Below are 16,435 nucleotides of genomic sequence, written 5' to 3' on the forward strand. Positions count from 1 at the left end.
TTGATCTACAGCATTTTGTATTAAAAAAACTTTCCCTCTAAGCCACCTTAAATAATTTCTTGGACAAGATGAAGCATAAGTAAATAAGTAGAGAGACTGATCTCCTGGTACTTTTAATAATATTGGTCAAGCATCCCTGAGGGCACATGAGCAGCTATTAATATTTCATAGACTAGAAAAGAAGCTTAGAAACATTTTTTAAAAAATTATGTAGCTTTCAGTCTAAAACGAAAGTCAGTACAATTCAAATGATAATGTCCCTTAAATGACAAAATTGCTGATCTATCTAAAGGAATCAACAAAAATTATTTAGACAGACACAGATGTTTCCTTTTGGCCTCTCACTTCCACAATATAAGCTAGTGTTTGGGTAGTCTAAGTGTTTGTGGAGGAGTCTAGATCCCTGGTGTGTTCAGAACCATGTCAATTTAATGGGAGGACTTATTTTTTTTTGGCCGCGCTGCTCTGCATGCGTTCCCGTCCAGGGATCAAACCATCGCCCTCTGCATTGGAAGTTCAGAGTCCTGACCACTGGACTGCCAGGAAATTCCCTAATGGGAGGACTTAAGGGGGAGATGAGCATCTTTGCACAATAGCTCAGAAATAGGGAGTAGTGATTAATGAATTAGAAACAATAAATACAAATCCCTTGGGAGCAAAAAGTTCTTCAGCAAGATTTGAGGGACTAAAAGTTAGAGGAACGTCGTCCGTGGATCATAGGAATAAATTATCAGGAGCATTTAGGAGTCACGGTGGATTTTTCTTTGACCTTCAACTTGGTCCATTCCCTTCATTATCTCTCTTGGAACCTGCCCGCCTCCTACCTAATATAGAAGGTGCTAATACCTGTTACGACTTTCCTTCTTGCTCTCTCCTTAGAATGAAAACAAAGGGGCACTGCAGATGTAGATACTTATAAAATTGAAAGGAAATAATTCTTAAAAATATGCATTCTGTAGTTCCTTTCAGGGTTTAATTTATATTATTAGGTTCTGAAAGGAAATACCTAGACAACCTCTAAAAGCTTCCTTTTAGCTAGTGTCTGCCACAGAGCTACTAACTGAAGATGAGTGGCTGGCTGCTCTGATGTTATCATGGTGATACCACAGCATAAAGTAGGAAGAAATAAATGGGACTGGGCTTGGGTTTAACCTCAAGAAGAATCATGGCACTAAGTAGAGAGGTTGTGGGAGGGGATCAATAGTTGACAAATGAAAAGAGTCTCAGTCAGTTGGAAAGAGCATTTATTTTCCCATGATGTAGCAGAATAAATCACTTGTAGAATCCCACAACTCAGGATTGTCTTTTGCAACATAACACCCTCAGTTTTTTGTTACCTAAAATCTTTGAGAACTACAGTATAGTTTTCCTTTTTTCTACATTGCATAATCAGGAAAATAGAAATACAGTCTCTAAATCCATGCTGGAAGAGAAGCAAATCTATTATCACTGTCATTGTCCTGATCAAGTCCTTATGTAATGTATAAAATTATGTAGTACAACATCAGGTACCATAGAATCAGCTTAAATAAAATGTGATTCCTCTTCCCATCAAGTTATTTCCTCTCAATAAAGTAGCTTATAGCCTACTAGTAACCTATGGTCTCAATGATCTTTTCTATTGAGAGAATGATCTCAAATCATTATGTATCTCTCACTAATTCTTTGTGTAAGTAAAATTTATCTTTTACATTTGTAGGTCTCTTGGTTGCATGAAACATAAATATGTTTGAGTTATTTTGGAGTTATTCTACACTTGTCTTTCCCATTCTCCATCCATTCACTGCCATTATGGCTAATGACTAGTGTCTGCCATTGCGTTGGTCGATGTTCTGGGATGCTGAGCCCTCTGGGCTCATTCACGTGGACCATCTTGTTGATTGACTTCTGGTTGGCTTTGACAGTGGGAAGTGCTGTCAAATACGAATGAAGGTAAGAGGGGGGAGAGACCTGGATATTCATTTCTTTCCTCTGCTGTTCTTTGAGCAGTGGCTCCATTCCCTGGACCACAGCTTCCCCTAGGCTTTGCTCACTCCTGCAGCTCTCACTGGCTCTCAGTATACTACTTTTTCCTTTATTTCTTTAACTTAAGGTACCGATGGCCTCTAGCTATTGCTCATCTATGGGTGCCTCACTGTATTTGTCAGTTTTTATTGTGGCAACAAACAACTGCAAAGTCTCAGTAGCTTAAAACAATGGACACTTGTTTTTGGCTCATGTAACATGAGGGGTATGAGTCAGTTGTGGCTCAAATTCCAAGTGTCTTCTCAATTTAAATCCCAGGCTGAAAGGATATGATGTTTTCATGACAGAGGGCAGAAACTCAAGAAAGTGAACCAACCCAAACCCCACAATTACACATAAAGCTTCTGCTTGCATAGGGCAAAAGTCAAGTCTACTCACTTCCAAGTGGCCAAAGCATGTAACATGGCCAAGCCTAAAGTCAAATAAGCGGGAACATTTACTTCTTCCACAGGATTCTCGGACAATCTGGGTGACCTTTATTTCCTGCTATGACTCTAGCTAATACAACTATCTATAGGAAAAAAAAATTATTAAAATGATACCTAGAGTAGTCTCTCTGAACCCAAAGATGGGGATTGCAGCCAGCTCCTGGGAATGAACCGGAATGAGAGACTTGCATGCTTGCTGTTTCTCATCTCTGCTGCTTTCTGTTTGCTTCTCTCTTTCTTTTTCTGTAGGATAGTTTCATTTGTTTCTTTACCTACACGTTGGAAACATCATGGCCAACAGTCCCTAAGTGTCTCTTGGTCTTACCTTGACATTCCCAGAGAAAACTTCTGGCTGGCTCAGTGTGTAAGAGATGCTCATTCCCAGTGCTATTGAAGGAATCCAACCGGCAAGGTCACATTGCACAAAATAGCTGCTGGGATCCAGCAATGTCACTACATCGATTCTGCCAAAGTAAAATTGATAGGAGACAATGGGGGTGGCAAGACCATCCATTAAGTCCTCACTATACAGAGATATTGTTTTGGTGATAGATTTTCCTTTGTCATCATTATTTTGTTAAACAGCATTTATAACTAAGTAAAATTAATTTACTTTTGCTTTACCTTTTTGTTTAAGTGCAATATCTATTCTCTACTTAAAAGAAATCTGGGCTTTTTAATAAGAAGTCAATTGTCCCTTGTTTTTAAAATCTTTGATTTTCTCTATGCAAGACACTACGTCCAAATATTCACCTTCTCCCAAATAAAGAAAACATCTTTATATATATATATGTGTATTTATATTTTTATTTATTTATTTATTTATTTTCTTATTAGTCATCCATTTTATACACATCAGTGTATACATGTCAATCCCAAACGCCCAGTTCATCACAACACCACCCCCACCCACCACTTCCACCCTTGGTGTCCATACGTTATTGCTCTACTTCCGTGTCTCAATTTCTGCCCTGCAAACCAGTTCATCTGTACCATTTTCTAGGTTCCACATATATGCGTTAATATACAATATTTGTTTTTTGATATTTGTTTTTCTCTTTCTGACTTACTTCACTCTGTAGGATAGTCTCTAGATGCATCCACATCTCTACAAATGACCCAGTTTTGTTCCTTTTTATGGCTGAGTAATAGTCCACTGTATATATGTGCCACATCTTTATCCATTCATCTGTTGATGGGCATTTAGGTTGCTTCCATGACCTGGCTATTGTAAATAGTGCTGCAGTGAACATTGGGGTGTATGTGTCTTTTAAAATTATGGTTTTCTCTGGGTGAATGCCCAGTAGTGGAATTGCTGGGTCATATGGTAATTCTATTTTTACTTCTTTAAGGAACCCCCATACTGTTCTCCATCATGGCTGTATCAATTTACATTCCCACCAACAGTGCAAGAGGGTTCCCTTTTCTCCACATCCTCTCCATCATTTGTTGTTTGTAGATTTTCTGATGATGGCCATTCTAACTGGTGTGAGGTGATACCTCACTGTGGTTTTGATTTGCATTTCTCTAATAATTAGTGATGTTGAGCAGCTTTTCATGTGCTTCTTGGCCATCTGTATGTCTTCTTTGGAGAAATGTCTATTTAGGTCTTCTGCCCATTTTAGGATTGGGTTGTTTGTTTTTTTAATATTGAGCTGCATGAGCTATTTATATATTTTGGAGATTAATCCTTTGTCTGATGATTCATTTGCAAATACTTTCTCCCATTCTGAGGGTTGTCTTTTCATCTAGTTTATGGTTTCCTTTGCTGTGCAAAAGCTTTTAAGTTTCATTAGGTCCATTTGTTTATTTTTGTTTTCATTTCCATTTCTCTAAGAGGTGGATCAAAAAATATATTGCTGTGATTTATGTCAAAACGTGTTCTTCCTATGTTTTCCTCTAAGAGTTTTTTATAGTGCCTGGTCTTACATTTAGGTCTCTAATCCATTTTGATTTTATTTTTGTGTATGGTGTCAGGGAGTGTTCTAATTTCATTCTTTTATATGTAGCTGTCCAGTTTTCCCAGCACCACTTATTGAACAGATTGTCTTTTCCCCATTGTATATCCTTGCCTCCTTTGTCATAGATTAGCTGTCCATAGGTGTGAGGGTTTATCGCTGGGATTTCTATCCTGTTCCATTGATCTATATTTCTGTTTGTGTGCCAGTACCATATTGTCTTGATTACTGTAGCTTTATAGTATAGTCTGAAGTCAGGGAGTCTGATTCCTCCAGCTCCGTTTTTTTCCCTCAAGACGGCTTTGGCTATTCGGAGTTTTTTGTGTCTACATACAAATTTTAATATTTTTTGTTTTAGTTGCATAAAAAATGCCATTGGTAATTTGATAGGGATTGCATTGAATCTGTAGATTGCTTTGGGTAGTAGAGTCATTTTCACAATATTGATTCTTCCAATCCAAAAATGTGGTATATCTCTCCATCTGTTTGTATCATCTTTAATTTCTTTCAACAGTGTCTTATAGTTTTCTGCATAGAGGTCTTTTTTCTCCCTAGGTAAGTTTATTCCTGGGTAATTTATTCTTTTTGTTGCAGTGGTAAATGGGAGTGTTTCCTTAATTTCTCTTTCAGATTTTTCATCATTAGTATATAGGAATGCAAGAGATTTCTGTGCATTAACTTGTATCCTGCAACTTTACCAAATTCCTTGATTAGCTCTAGTAGTTTTCTGGTGGCATCATTAGGATTCTCTATGTATAGTATCATGTCATCTGCAAACAGTGACAATTTTACTTCTTCTTTTCCAATTTGTATTCCTTTAATTTCTTTTTCTACTCTGATTGCCATGGCTAGGACTTCCAAAACTATGTTGAATAATAGTGGTGAGAGTGGACATTGTTGTCTTTTTCCTGATATTAGAGGAATGCTTTCAGTTTTTCACCACTGAGAATGACATTTGCTGTGGGTTTGTCATATATGGCCTTTATTATGTTGAGGTAGGTTCCCTCTATGCCCACTTTCTGGAGAGTTTTTATCATAAATGGGTGTTGAATTTTGTCAAAAGCTTTTTCTGCATCTATTGAGATGATCATATGGTTTTTATTCTTCAATTTGTTAATATGGTGTATCACATTGATTGATTTGCATATATTGAAGAATCCTTGCATCCCTGGAATAAATCCCACTTTATCATGGTGTCTGATCCTTTTAATGTGTTGTTGGATTCTGTTTGCTAGTATCTTGTTGAGGATTTTTGCATCTATATTCATCAGTGATATTGGTCTGTACTTTTCTTTTCTGTAGTATCTTTGTCTGGTTTTGGTATCAGGGTAATAGTGGCCTCATAGAATGAGTATGGGAGTATTCCTTCCTCTGCAATTTTTTGGAAGAGTTTTAGAAGGATGGGTGTTATCTCTTCTCTAAATGTTTGATAGAATTCACCTGTGAAGCCATCTGGTCCTGGACTTTTGTTTGTTGGAAAATGTTTAATCACAGTTTCAATTTTATTACTTGTGATTAGTCTGTTCATATTTTCTATTTCTTTCTGGTTCAGTCTTGGAAGGTTATACCTTTCTAAGAATTTGTCCACTTCTTCCAGGTTGTCCATTTTATTGGCATAGTGTTGCTTGTAGTAGTCTCTTAAGGTGCTTTGTATTTCTGCAGTGTCTGTTGTAACTTCTCCTTTGTCATTTCTAATTTTATTGATTTGAGTCCCTCCCTCCTTTTCCTGATGAGACTGGCCACTGGTTTATCAATTTTGTTTATCTTCTCAAAGAACCGGTTTTTAGTTTTATTGATCTTTGTTATTGTTTTCTTTGTTTCTATTTCATTTATTTCTGCTCTGATCTTTATGATTTCTTTCCTTCTGCTAACTTTGGGTTTTGTTTGTTCTTCTTTCTCTGGTTCCTTTAGGTGTAAGGTTAAATTGTATATTTGAGATTTTTCTTGTTTCTTGAGGTAGGCTTGTATAGCTATAAACTTCCCTCTTAGAAGTGCTTTTGCTGCATCCCATAGGTTTTGGATCGTTGTGTTTTCATTGTCTTTTGTCTCTAGGTATTTTTTGATTTCCTCTTTGATTTCTTCAGTGATCTCTTGGTTATTTAGTAGTGTACTTTTTAGCCTCCATGTGTTTGTGTTTTTTACATTTTTTTCCCCTGTAATTCATTTCTAATCTCATAGCATTGTGGTCAGAAAAGATGCTTGATATGATTTCAATTTTCTTAAATCTACTGAGGCTTGTTGTGTGACCCAAGATGTGATCTATCCTGGAGAATGTTCCCTGCCCAGTTGAGAAGGAAGTGTGATCTGCTGCTTTTGGATGGAATGTCCTATAAATATTAATTAAATCTATCTGGTTCATTGTATCATTTAATGCTTGTGTTTCCTTATTAATTTTCTGTTTGGATGATCTGTTCATTGGTGTAAGTGAGATGTTAAATTCCCCCATTATTACTGTGTTACTATTGATTTCCTCTTTTAGAGCTGTTAGCAGTTGCCTTATATATTGAGGTGCTCCTATGTTGGGTGCATATATATTTATAATTGTTATATCTTTTTCTTGGATTGATCCCTTGATCATTATGTAGTGTCCTTCATTGTCTCTTTTAACATTCTTTATTTTAAAGTCTATTTTATCTGATATGAGTATTGCTACTCAAGCTTTCTTGTGATTTCCATTTGCATGGAATATCTTTTTCCTTCCCCTCACTTTCAGTCTGTATGTGTCCCTAGGTCTGAACTGGGTCTCTTGTTGACAGCATATATATGGGTCTTGTTTTTGTATCCATTCAGCAAGCCTGTGTGTTTTGGTTAGAGCATTTAATCCATTCACGTTTAAGGTAATTATCGATATGTATGTTCCTGTTATCATTTTCTTAATTGTTTGGGGTTTGTTTTTGTAGGTCCTTTTCTTCTCTTGTGTTTCCCACTTAGAGAAGTTCCTTTAGCATTTGTTGTAGAGCTGGTTTGGTGGTGCTGAATTATCTTAGCTTTTGCTTGTCTGGAAAGCTTTTGATTTCTCCATCAAATCTGAATGAGATTCTTGCTGGGTAGAGTAATCTTTGTTGTAGTTTCTTCCCTTTCATCACTTTAGGTATATCATGCCACTCCCTTCTGGCTTGTAGAGTTTCTGCTGAGAAATCAGCTGTTAACCTTATGGGAGTTCCCTTGTATGTTATTTGTCATTTTTCCCTTGCTGCTTTCAATAATTTTTCTTTGTCTTTAATATTTGCCAATTTGATTACTATGTGTCTCAGCATGTTTCTCCTTGGTTTTATCCTGTATAGGACTCTCTGGCTTCCTGGACTTGGATGGCTATTTCCTTTCCCATGTTAGGGAAGTTCGACTATTATCTCTTCCAATATTTTTCTTGGGACCTTTCTCTCTCTCTTCTCCTTCTGGGACCCCTATAATGCGAATGTTGTTGTGTTTAATATTGTCCCAGGAGTCTCTTAGGCTGTCTTCATTTCTTTTCATTCTTTTTTATTTATTCTTTTCCACAGCAGTGAATTCCACCATTCTGTCTTCCAGGTCACTTATCCGTTCTCCTGCCTCAGTTATTCTGCTATTGATTCCTTCTAGTGTAGTTTTCATTTCAGTTATTTTATTGTTTATCTCTGTTTGTTTGTTCTTTAATTCTTCTAGGTCTTTGTTAAACATTTCTTGCATCTTCTCTATCTTTGCCTCCATTCTTTTTCTGAGGTCCTGGATCATCTTCACTATCAGTATTCTGAATTCTTTTTCGGAATGTTGCCTATCTCCACTTCATTTAGTTTTTTTTTTCTGGGGTTTTATCTTTTTCCTTCATCTGTTACATAGCCCCCTGCCTTTTCATCTTGTCTCTCTTTCTGTGAATGTGGTTTTTGTTCCACAGGCTGCAGGATTGTATTTCTTCTTGCTTATTTCTTCTCTGCCCTCTGGTGGATGAGGCTATCTAAAAGGCTTGTGGAAGTTTCCTAAGAAAACATCTTAAGTAGACATTTCTCTGAAGACACCTGAGGGTACAGCTACCTGTTTATCTCCACATTTCACTTTAAGCCTTGTAATAAGGACTTTTTCACTGATATACCAGGTACTTTCGAGGGAGGGATTTTGAACAAAAACAATGAAATCTAATTATTTCCACTGGCTTTGGTGTGTCTTCAATGTCTAAAATTATTGGTAATTGGTAAGAAGAAAATAATAAAAAGAGTATTTTGCTTTAAGGTTCTTATCATTCCTTATGGCTCATAATCTCAACACTGCTATTAGTTGGGTATTCTAACTCCGTTTTGAAGATGAGAAAATCAGAGAAGTTGAGTATGTTGCTCAAACTCACACAGCTATTAAATGGGAGACTTAAGACACAAATCTAGGTTGGATTAACTACAAATTCTTTACTTATTTGAAAAGTATCAAGGATGGTGTCAGACCCATAGTAAGCATCAATAAACATTAGCTCCCTTTTCCCATAAAGGACTCTGTTATACTATGGTTTGAATGGTTCTTTCAGAAAGTGAGTGGAGTGGGATTATGATAAAGATATGCTGCATTTACCACATTAGTGCCAGAGGGGCTCTGAGAGTGAGCTGGCTTCCCAGATCCTATTGGGAGTGGGATGTGAGCTTAATCCTCTTAACTAAGATTTGTAATTTCTCTTTGGCCTACAAAGTTCTGCAAAATTGTTTTATGTTTCTGGGACTAGAGTAATTCCATGGGACTTCTGTTTGTCATAGTGTGGATGACAAGAAAGAGAGAAGGTAGAGAGCATCCATTACTCATACAATCCTGGGGTTATTCCATTTTTTGAGAATGTATTGAGCCATACACTGAGGAAATGTTGTTAGTGTCTTTATATCCCAGTCAAAAATTTTGCACATAAGATATAATGGTATATTTATTGCATTACCATACTATACCTATTGCAACTACGTAAACACTGTATATATATGCATGTGTACACACGTATCCATATATATGGGTACAGATAAGAAGAAAATATATTTAACTTATTGGTGATGAGATTATGGGTAATATTTTTAAATTAAAAAAAACTTGACATTTGAAAGTGGTTTGTTGAATTTAAAAAGAAAAAATAACAAATGAACACATCACAACACTTCAACTAAACAGATACATGCAAAAGGGAGAATCTGGGGAAACTGAAAACACTTTGAATCATTTAAAACACTTCAGAACATATTCATTTATCTCTGCCAGGATACACAAGACATTTATACTATGGTTTTCCTCTGGAGAGAGAAGCAGAGTGGCAATAGAAAAGGGGTGGGAGAGAGGACTTCCATTGTATATCATGTTGATACCTTTGGAATTAAGAATCCACATAAGTGTGTCACTAATGAAAAATAAAGACAGAAAAAAACCCATATACTCTTCTTCCCTATTTTATTAGGGGAAGTAGAATTAGCATGATTCTTAAATTCTATTTTATTATCTTTTAAGAATTCTCCAACTCTGTTTGTTTATGGGTCATTTGTAAAACAAATATTTTAAAATACATAACTTCTAATGTTACAGTTTAATACCATATAACATCAGATACATATCACTTAAAAGGCAATAGCAGGGCTTCCCTGGTGGCGCAGTGGTTGAGAGTCTGCCTGCCAATGCAGGGGACACAGGTTCGAGCCCTGGTCTGGGAAGATCCCACATGCCGCGGAGCAACTAGCCCCGTGAGCCACAATTACTGAGCCTGCGCGTCTGGAGCCTGTGCTCCGCAACAAGAAAGGCCGCGATAGTCAGAGGCCTGCGCACCGCGATGAGGAGTGGCCCCCACTTGCCGCAACTAGAGAAAGCCCTCGCACAGAAACAAAGAGTCAACACAGCCATAAATAAATTAAAAAAAAAAAAAAAAGATTTGTGCGCATTACTGTATCTAAAAAAAAAAAAAAAAGGCAATAGCAGGGGGACCTTCAAGATGGTGAACGTCCTTCCTCCCCACAAATACATCAGAAATACATCTACACGTGGAACAGCTCTTACAGAACACCTACTGAATGCTGGCAGAAGACCTCAGACCTCCCAAAAGTCAAGAAACTCCCCACGTACCTGGGTAGGGCAAAAGAAAAAAGAAAAAACAGAGACAAAGAATAGGGACGGGACCTGCACCAGTGGGAGGGAGCCGTGAAGGAAGAAAGGTTTCCACAAACTAGAAGCCCCTTCGCGGGCGGAGACTGCGGGTGGCAGAGGGGGAAAGCTTCGGAGTCTCGGAGGAGAGCACAGCAACAGGGGTGCGGAGGGCAAAGCGGAGAGATTCTCGCACAGAGGATCGGTGCCGACCGGCACTCACCAGCCCGAGAGGCTTGTCTGCTCACCCGCCGGGGCGGGCGGGGGCTGGGAGCTGAGGCTCGGGCTTCGGAGTTCGGATTCCAGGGAGAGGACTGGGGTTGGCGGCGTGAACACAGCCTGAAGGGGGCTAGTGCACCACGGCTAGCCGGGAGGGAGTCCGGGAAAATGTCTGGAGCTGCTGAAGAGGCAAGAGACCATTGTTTTGGGGTGCGCGAAGAGAGGGGATTCAGAGCACCGCCTAAACCGCCTAAACGAGCTTCAGAGACGGTTGTGAACCACGGTTATCAGTGCGGACCCCAGAGACGGGCATGAGATGCTAAGGCTGATGCAGCCACCAAGAAGCCTGTGTGCGAGCACAGGTCACTATCCCCACCTCCTCTCCTGGGAGCCTGTGCAGCCCGCCACTGCCAGGGTCCCGTGATCCAGGGACAACTTCCCCGGGAGAACGCATGGCCCGCCTCATGCTGGTGCAACATCACGCTGGCCTTGCCGCCACAGGCTCGCCCTGCATCCGTAGAGAATGGACTTGAGGACATGGGGAGGGGGAAGGGTAAGCTGGGACGAAGTGAGAGAGTGGCATGGACATATATACACTACCAAATGTAAAATAGATAGCTAGTGGGAAGCAGCCGCATAGCACAGGGAGATCAGCTGGGTGCTTTTTGTACACCTAGAAGAGTGGGATAGGGAGAGTGGGAGGGAGACTCAAGAGGGAAGTGATATGGGGACATATGTATATGTATAGCTGATTCACTTTGTTATACAGCAGAAACTAACACACCATTGTAAAGCAATTATACTCCAATAAAGATGTTAAAAAATAAAAAGGGCAATAGCTTTATCTGGGCATTGTAGGATATTCCAAAAAGTGGAAAATGTGATCTCTGGCTTTGATGAATTGGATGATAGAGCACATGAAGTATAAATAATAAGGCAAGCTGAAAGTTGTGTGTATGAAATTATTACTGCAATGCCTAACATAGATTGAAATAATTAACATAGAGATTATAGTGTGTTAGAGCACATAGAGGAGATCTTATGCAATATTTGTATTAGTTAAGCTCATGCTAAGGTGCAGTAACAAATCCATCCCAATAATTCAGTGGCTTAAAAAATAATATACACGTTTATTTCTTCTGTAGCTGTCCAGGGTGGGCTTTTAGTTAGCTGGGTGGCTATCTTCCATGGTTGGAAAGACACTCAGATGGACAGTTGTTTTGCCCCCTTTTCTAGGCAGCATTTCAGGTCCTTTAGGTCATCTATCTGAGACAGCCAAAGGGAAAAGAGCATTTGCAAGCCTGAATGTGCTTTTACGGTAAGTCTACACATCTCTTCATCTCACATTATACTAGTTGTAGCCCAGCAACCAGGCCATACCTCACTGCAGGAGAGGCAGCGTCATGCAGTCTAGTGGTCCAGCTATACCCTTGACCCTTCCACTGCAATGGGAGGAGGAGGAGGTCACAAGCTGGTGGACAGCTGACAATCTCTATCACAAATATGGAAAATCAGTGATTTGGAGGAATAAAGAAGAGAAAGAATGGCTTTATCCAGGCAGGAAGAACAATAAAAATAGCTAAAAAAAAAAAAAAAAAAAAAAAAAAGAAAGGCTGTTGAACCTCATCAGGTCACCAATTCTTTATCTGATAAACAAAACCTATTCTAGAGTGTTTCCATCTTTTCAGCTTCTGTGGTCCTGGGAGCTAGCATTCAACAGGTATTGCATTCAGCTGGAGCAATGTCTTCATGTTGGAAATAAGGTAACTCATGTTAGGTGGGTAGCGGGGGTCTTGAATAATCACTGTTTTTTCGCTGGAGATTTTTTAAAAATCGAGTGACAGATATTGACCAAGTACCTACTACATACCAGACACTTTGCCCAGTGCTGTAGCGGACGCAGTTAACTCATTCTTTCTGAGAAGAGATTATGGGCTATTTATGGGGAAGCTGAGCAGCATGATAAAAAGGGAAGACGACCACTGAAGCAGAACGGGATACGTTCCCAGGGTTCCAGACCTCGCATTATGGGGTAGGACATGAGGTGAATATGAAATGACCCTTGAATATTTTTTACAAGATTTTTACGAAGAAAAAAATCTGTAGCAAGAGCTTGTTTGCCTGTGATTTGTCACTGACAGTTGGAGACATGAAATTTCCATTCATTGAATGTTCTGATTAATTAACTTGGGGTTAACTATAGTTTTACTGCAAGTAAAAATGCATGACTTCATCCTCTATTTTATGAAGTAAAATTGGACCCTTGGGTAATTAAGGCATTCCACACAATTTACCCATTTCTATGAAAATGTATTCTCAGGTGTTAAAATCAGTTGAAAATTCTGTCAAATGTAGTAACTGCTGTTAACTCTTAGCCAGTCATACCTCTAATACATCCCAGGACTCTCATTTTTGGACATAATAGTTTTATTCTGACTTCATTTTTCCAGAGTTTTAGCTTTAAAAAATTTTGTGTTAGAGAAATCACTATCCTTAGGATTTTGGAAAGAGAGCATTTCCAGCCATTTTCAGGTTCAGTTTTGGCTTCTGGATCACGTCTTGTAATAAACTCACAGCAATTATTTTTGTTTTGTTTTGAATATCTGCTTCAATTTACCTTTCTTCTGTAACACAAGAGCTGGGACGAGGAGTCAGGAGACCTGCATTTCAGTTGGCTTTGTCACATACTAACTGGACATGTCCTTGACTCTGATGGGGCCTTGGTTTTACTTGTCTGTCAAATGAGAGGGATGAACCAGATAGTATAGGCTGTACTCTCTTTGAAATATTACTCTTCTATATGTTAATGTTGGTTTGATTACTTTCTTTATTTGGTTATCAATCTGTTAGTTTAATTTTCATTTTTAAAAGGGTCTGTTTCCTTCAACATTTTTAAAAAGTATTGTTAGAAGCCTATTGGAACCAGCACAACCTAGGGTTCTTATTTAAGATGTAGATCCTTATTTCCTAATTTACTAATTCCATTTACTAAATCAGAGTTTCTAAGGAAGTACTTCTCAGTCTTTAATGTAAATACAAGTCACACGGGTATCTTGTTAAAATGAAAACTCCAACTGGGTGTCCGAGGTAGGACCTGAGATTCTGTATTTCTAATAAACTTACAGGTAGTACTGCTGATGTACTGACTGCACTTTGAGTATCAGGACTCTCTAAGCCTTAATGGCAGCTCCCACTCAGCAGAACCATGTCTTGAATGGAGAAAGAATTAGCCAATTGTGGAATGTTTAAGGTGTAGCAATTGTGGGTCATGTAGCATCTGCCTCATATAAAGAAGAACAGTGTTGCAGAGTACAGATTAAAGAATATAATGTGATATGAATCAGGTTCTCTTATGAGTACCCATGCCAGAGAACCATACTCACTCTTGCTTTGTTATTCTAGATCATGAGAATGTGTTGAAATTCCAAGTATCAAGCAGTAGAAAGAAAGAAAGTTGCTTCCTTTTTACTGATTATGCTGTGCTACATGGTGTCCACAGGTTTTTTCCTCTTATTTCCCTTCCCCAGATTTTACAGACCCTGTAGCTGGTATGATCACACCAGAGTCATGGAAATATGACCTCTTTTCTGATTCTGTGTGGTGATGAGTAACAAGATTGTTTCTGCTGAGGGGTGAAAAGGTCTTCAAACTTGTTTGCTTTCTCCTAAACAGCTGGCCTAGAGAGATCCTGAGAAGATAACTAACACCTCCTTGAAGATTAAATTTCTGCTAGTGGTTTTTTATTTTTTAAATGAATTTTTTTATTGAGTCATAATTGACACACATTATATTGTTTTCAGGTGTGCATCTATTAGTTTGATTTTCATTTGTAAAAGGGTCTTTTCCTTTACATTTTGAACAACTTGTGATTGGGTATAAAATTAGCTTACATGAATGTCCTTTTCCTCAATTGCAGTACTCAAAGGCAAAAATGGTTTTGTGGAAATGGGTGCATTTGCATGTTTAAATGGGATCTGATTTGTATTGTGCCAAGTACCATTAATGACAATTATGTAGGCTTTCAAATGATGACTAAAAAATATATGTGGCATATTTTCTATGCCAATTTAAAAATATGCCTGGGGAACTTTCTTTCTATCTTTTTTTTTTTTTTTTTTCTTTTTGCGGTATGCGGGCCTCTCACTGTTGTGGCCTCTCCCGTTGCGGAGCACAGGCTCCGGATGCGCAGGCCCAGCGGCCATGGCTCACGGGCCCAGCCGCTCCGCGGCATATGGGATCCTCCCAGACCGGGGCACGAACCCGTATCCCCTGCATCGGCAGGCGGACTCTCAACCACTGCGCCACCAGGGAGGCCCCTTTCTATCTTTTTTTTAAATTCCACAGATCCTGCTAAAATCTAAGAATTGTGTAGACTGATTTAGCTTTTTTTTCTTTGCATGCATATAATGTTTATACCACTCAACTTTTGAACATCAGATAGTTTTAAATCGCATTTCATTAGTAATAATAATTATAACAATCATAATGGCAGCTCACACTTACAGAATTCTTACTAGATGCCAAGCTATGTGTCAGGTGGTTTATATGAGTTATTCTTTTACTCTACTTTAAAATCTCCATAGCCTAGCTGTTCTGTTTAATATGAACATATGGAAAATCTTAATGCTCAGTTGATAAAACACACACACACACACACGCACACACACTAAACCACTGTGAGGAAAAGAAACAAGAACAGTCTTAAAAAAAAAAAACAACCCTGAAGCCATGTGACAGATTTAGCAAATTCTTTTTATTTACATAGAAATGCGTACACATACTTTCTCTGTACACAGAAAATTCTAAGTTTATATACATAGATGGTTCCCACATATTTTACAATAAATAGTATTTTAATCTTGTTTCTAGGTGAAAATAAAAAGATGTCTCAAAATATTTCACACCAACCACAAACTACAAAAGCGCCCGATGAACTCAGAGCAAAAATTTCAAGCCTGTACCACCACACACTAAGTCTAGTACAATTTTTACAAGAGACAAAAACCAAACACTGTGCAGATATCACCAAGAAAAGGAAAGGAATGGAGATGCAAAATAGAGATGAGTGCTGCTGGCTTTTTGAACAATGTAGTAAGAGCATTTTTGTTGGTTAGGACTGGTCTTCCTTTAGTCCTCAATTTCATGTTTTACTTTAACTGATATTTTACAGATAAGAAGGGGGAAAAAAGTTAACGTCTATCGTAAAAAAGAGTAACTATTCCATGAGTCTTACAGGTTCTAGAAACCTTTGTACTGGTCAGTCAGACTGTCTTTCTGTGCTAATTCAAAGACCATCCAGTTCTATGACACAGGATGACTGTCGACCCCCTCAGAGAAGATGAGGAGGACACAGTGTGAAGCAACATTATTAGGAAGTCATCTCAAAAGACTGGTGAATCATGCATCTTGGTTATTAACACTTAATAATAAGTAGCAGTGTTTAAATATACTCTTTATTTCCACAATTTGATCCCTCATGTAAATAATTAAATGCAAGGAGAACTTAATCTAAGAGGCTAGAAATAATGAATATATCATCCCGGAATTTCCTCCTTCCAATTCCAGTTTCTTTCCCATTCTAGCCGAGGAAACAATCACTTTCTCTCAATTTAAGAGTTGTTCTACACCTGTATATAAAAATCATACTACCAAATGAATAGAATGAGGTTAAAGTGTGAATACAGATTTATGATATTTTTGACCACCTCACAGCACTGAATTTGACAAAACAATCTAAAAACA

The sequence above is a fragment of the Mesoplodon mirus genome (assembly GCF_964341445.2).
Source record: "Mesoplodon mirus genome assembly, chromosome: 8".
Taxonomy (NCBI): Eukaryota; Metazoa; Chordata; class Mammalia; order Artiodactyla; family Ziphiidae; genus Mesoplodon; species Mesoplodon mirus.